This window comes from Phalaenopsis equestris, unplaced genomic scaffold, assembly GCF_001263595.1.
Source record: "Phalaenopsis equestris unplaced genomic scaffold, ASM126359v1 Scaffold220266, whole genome shotgun sequence".
Classification (NCBI taxonomy): Eukaryota; Viridiplantae; Streptophyta; class Magnoliopsida; order Asparagales; family Orchidaceae; genus Phalaenopsis; species Phalaenopsis equestris.
This window is the reverse complement of record NW_018238562.1, coordinates 84,620-89,828: the sequence shown is the minus strand read 5'-3', so window position 1 is coordinate 89,828 and position 5,209 is coordinate 84,620.

The following is a 5,209-nucleotide window of genomic DNA, read 5'->3' as shown; positions in this document are numbered from 1 at the left end:
TGACCTCCCTGAATCTTGGATGTAAGCTTCACTTTAGTTGTAAAACTCAACATATTTTAACAAATCAATTGACCAGATTGAAAGTAAATTAAGATCAAAGTGAAAAGATCATCACAATTTCTTAAACATTTTCATGGCTTCACCAATTCAAATCACCATTTCACAAATCTCGAGACAAGGAGAAAGACAGAGAAAATTACTCAGATCTTAAGGGGAAAACACAACAAAACTCAGAATTCATATATAAAATCAAAGTCATATAAACAACAACAAGTAAATAACTTATCTCTAGTTTCTCCCCAAGAACACTCCTCGAAGTTCCTCTGAATCTCTTCCTTTCTTTGCAGTACACAGAATTCCTCCTCGAAGCAGCAAGGAGGAAGAAATCTCTCACTTTCCCTCCACTCTTACAATCTCTCGAAGAATTCCTCACAATATTGAAACCTTTCTAACCTCTAGAAACTCTCTCTAACACTTCCTTTTTTCTCTAGATTCTTAGTTCCCCCCTTATTTTTCAGCCAAAGTAGTCTATTAAAGTTGTGGATGAGCTTTCTCAAGATTTGCCTAAGCAAACCTTCAAAATTTGGCCTTATCCAAAGCTTGAGTAGGCATAACCGCCGAGCTCACCGTCGGCAGCCTCGAGGGCGCCGTCGCGGGACTTCTGAAGAATTTTGTCCCGTAGCCTTAGAAAAAACTCATCGTCGACGGGGTCGAGGGCGCCGTCGGCGGCCTAGTTCAAATATCTACATTTTGGTCCTTTTCGTTCCAATTTCGCTCCTTTTTGCATCTTTTTGCTCTAATGACCCTAATTCATCATTCCTCCAACAAAACATCAAAAATATCTTTCTTTAAAGTGTAATATCATTAAAATAATATAAAATAGGTATGACAATCTCAACATATTTTCCTTTGGTCAGTTACATCACGCTTAAGTGCGAGCGAGAATGTGGCGTTTATGTGTCAGTATAATGCACATAAACGGTCTCATAATACTTAAATGTGGCGATTTTTGATATTTTTGAACTTAAGTAAAATGCACTATAAGCCATGCCACCCCTAAACGGTCTCATAATACTTAAATGACTATTTTTCTCTCATTTAACTCTCCTTTTTCTCAAAATTCTCCACTATAACTAATTCGATTCGAGGCTAAACAATACAAAAATTTTCACAAAGACAAACCTATACATTCATTCACAAATGAGTAAAAATACATATAACACTTAATTCTCACTCCAAATAGTCTCGGATGAGAAAATCTTTCTACATACAAACACTAAAAAAGCTAACATAAAATCCAAAAACAGTATTTAACACTTAACACAATAAACATTGACTCATAACAAACAAACTTTAACACATAACTTAACTCCATTCTTCATTTTTTGAGACAAACTTCAGTTTTTCATTAGTCTCTCATGGGGCAATCTGAATATAAAGTTGATAAAGCGAAGTTGATAAAACTGAATATAAAGTTGATAAAACGAACGGTGGTGACGTGCTCTGATACTATCTTCTTCTATCCATTTCTATTTAAGATACATCTCCTTATCCACATCCTCTATATAACTAATATGACTAAATTATATTTTTATCTGTCATCCAACATGCTTTAGATGTGCATGAATCTCAATTACCTTTATCTCCAGTAAAGCCATTATAGTCTCAATTTTGTTGATCTTTTCTGATATTCCTGATATTCCTTCAATACTATTCCTTCAATACTAATGGCTAAGAAACCGTTTTGCATCTCTTGTGCACTTTGACTAATGAATATCTTCCTCATGGTCTTTTCCTTCTTCTTCAAATCTACTTCCATGAAGACATCTTCTCAAAATCTCTCTCTCTCTTAGACTTTAGGCAAAAAATGATATGGGGTGAAATTCCTTCACTAAACCCTTCTATTTATAAGCCTAAATCCATTTAGTAACTCTTAGGTGCGTCCTAAAACTGTCTTGGCACATTTTAGTCAACCTCTTGGCAGTTAAACCTTCTAGAATCCAAATTTCACACATGGTTTTTAACTCCCATGCTTAAGCGCCGAATATTTGCGCTTAAGCGTCAGTGCTTAATTTTGCACCAGTTAACTTAACATCCAAATTCTCATTTTAGCATGTTTGGATCACTAAATAAAGTCTTAAAATCAATACTAACACATAATAGTCTTAAAAATACTACCCCAAATTTTCTTAATCTTACACAAAAAAAAAATTCAAAACAAAACACACTGATGATTATGGGTTGTCTCCCACAAAGCGCTTGACTTAACGTCGTTAGCTCGACGTAACAGTGCTTATTCTGGTTGACCCAACATCATTTGATCGTTAAATTTATGCTGATCCCCTACTAAATAAGGTTTCAGTCTATGTTCCCTTTAAATACTTTCTTACCTTTAGGAACTTTTATCACAACAAATGGGTCAATCCACCTAGACTTAAGTTTGCCTAAGAATAATCTTAACCTTGCATTATATAACAATACTTACTGCCCTGGCTAAAAATTTTTATAAGAATTCTTCGATCATGTCACATTTTCATCCTTTCTTTGTAAATCTTAGCACTCTCATAAGATTCATTCCTTATCTCTTCAAGCTCATTTAATTGTAAAATCAAGCTCATTAATTGTAAAAATCTTTTCTCACCGGCATCTTTCAAATTATAATTGAACTCTTTAATTGCCCAATATGCTTTATGAAAAGTTCAACTGGTAAGTGACAAGCTTTCCAAAATATTAGCCTATATGGGGACATTCCTTTAGGAGTTATGTATGTAGTCCTATAAGCCCATAAAGCATAGTGAAGTTTGACTGACCAATTCATTTTTATTGGATTCACAGATTCTTCCATAATTTTCTTAATTTCCCGATTGGGTAATTCAGCCAAACCACTTGTCTGAGGATGATAAGCAGTAGCAATTTTATGGTTTATATGATATTTCTTTAATAATTTCTCCATTATGGAATTTTTGAAATGACTTCTCCCATCAGTTATGATAACTCTCGACATCCCAAATCTACAAAATATGTTCATTTTCAAAAATTTTGCAACACTTTGAGCATCACATTGAGGTAAAGCAAACCTTCTATCCATTTGAATATATAGTCTACTGCTAACAGTCTATATAAATTTTTGAAAGATGGTATAAATGGTCCCATGAAATTTAATCCCCAAAAATCAAATATTTCAACTTTTAGCATATAATTGAGGGGCATCTCATTTATTCTAGAAATATTGTCTACTCATTGACATCTATCACAAGTTTTAATATAAGCATTAACATCTCTAAATATAGTAGAACAATAGAATCCAGATTATAAAATTTTTTATATTGTTTTATCAACACCAAAATGTCCCCCAAAATCAGAATTATGACATTTTCAGAATTATGACATTTACAGAATTATGACATTTATGGATAATTTCATAAGTCTCTTCTACAGGTACACATCTTCAAATAATAAGATCCTTTCAAAATTTATACAAAAATGGGTCATCCCAAAAATAAGTCTTAGCTTCAGAAATAAATTTCCTCTTCTGTTGGTATGTCATTCCATAGGTATGTCATTCCATAGGCTCAGTCCATAGTGTATAATATTACTAACAAAAAAGTTCACAATGTCAGCATACCACGGAACAAACCACTCATTAATGATGAACAGTTTTTCATCTGGAAAATGTTCATTAGTTTCTTTTTTAAAACAGAGTGGTTTTTCTAACTCAAGCCTAGATAAATAATCAACAATTTGATTTTCATTTCCCTTCCTATTGACTATTTCAAAGTCAAATTCTTGCAATAGAAGAATCCATCTTATACGTCTTGGTTTAGCATCCTTCTTTTTCATTAAGTAGTTAATAGCAGAATGATCTGTATGCACTACGCAATGAGTTCCAATTAAATATGATCTAAATTTATCAAAGGCATATACTATTGCTATTAACTCTTTTTCAGTTGTTGTATTATTAATTTGAGTTTCATTAAGAGTTTTACTAACATAGTAAATTACTTTAAAAATTTTAACATATCTTTATCCTAAAACAGCTCCAATAGCATAATTACTAGCATCACACATCAATTCAAAAGGTTTCCCCAATCTTGTGAAATTATAATTGGTGCAGTGACTAATTTTTCTTTTAATAATTCAAAAGCTTTTAGGCAATCTTCATCAAAATTAAAAATTGCATCTTTCTCCAATAATGGGCATAAAGGCTTAGCAATTTTTGAAAAGTCTTTAATATATCGTTTGTAGAATCCAGCATGTTCTAAAAAACTTTTAATTTCTCTTAAATTGGTTGAATAAGGTAAATTAGCGATCACTTGAATTTTAGCAGAATCTACTTCCATACCATTTTTTGATATTTTATGTCCTAATACAATTCCATCTACTACCATAAATTGACGTTTTTTCCAATTAAGGACTAAATTTATCTAAGGACAAAATTTATCTCTTCACAGCGCTTAAGAACTTTTGATAAATGTTATAAACATGAGTCAAATGAAGTTCCAAATACTGAAAAATCATCAATAAATATTTCAATCCCTTTTTCAATTAAATCACACAAAATCGTCATCATACATTTTTGAAATGTAGCAGGGGCATTACATAAACCAAAGGGCATTCTTCTAAAAGCAAATGTACCATAAGGACTGATAAAAGTTGTTTTCTCTTGATCCTCAGGAGTTATTTACATTTGGTGATAACCTAAACCTATATATCCTCTCAGAAAATAAAAGTATTTATGCCTAGCTAGTCTATCCAACATTTGTTCTAGAAAGGCTAATGAAAAATGATCTTTTCTAGTGGCAAGATTTAATTTTCTATAATCAATACATATTCACCACCCTGTGCTTGTCTAGCAGGTATTAACTCATTATGTCAATTCACAGTCACAGTTACTCATCCTTTCTTAGGAACACAGTGAATTGTACTAGCCCATACACTATCTGAAATAGGGTAGATATTTCCAGCATCTAACCACTTTAAAATTTATTTCTTTACTACTTCCTTCATTACAAGATTCAATCACCTAACAATATATTTGAGCAAAGCCCTAGGTTTGCAGTTCTCTTCCATATGCATTCTATGAATACAAATAGAAGGACTAATTCCTTTAATATCAGCAATCGTCCATCCAAAGGCTTTCTTAAAATTTTTCAAATTTTTCAGCAACCTTTCTTCTTCCATCATTAACCTTGAGGAAATTATAACTGGT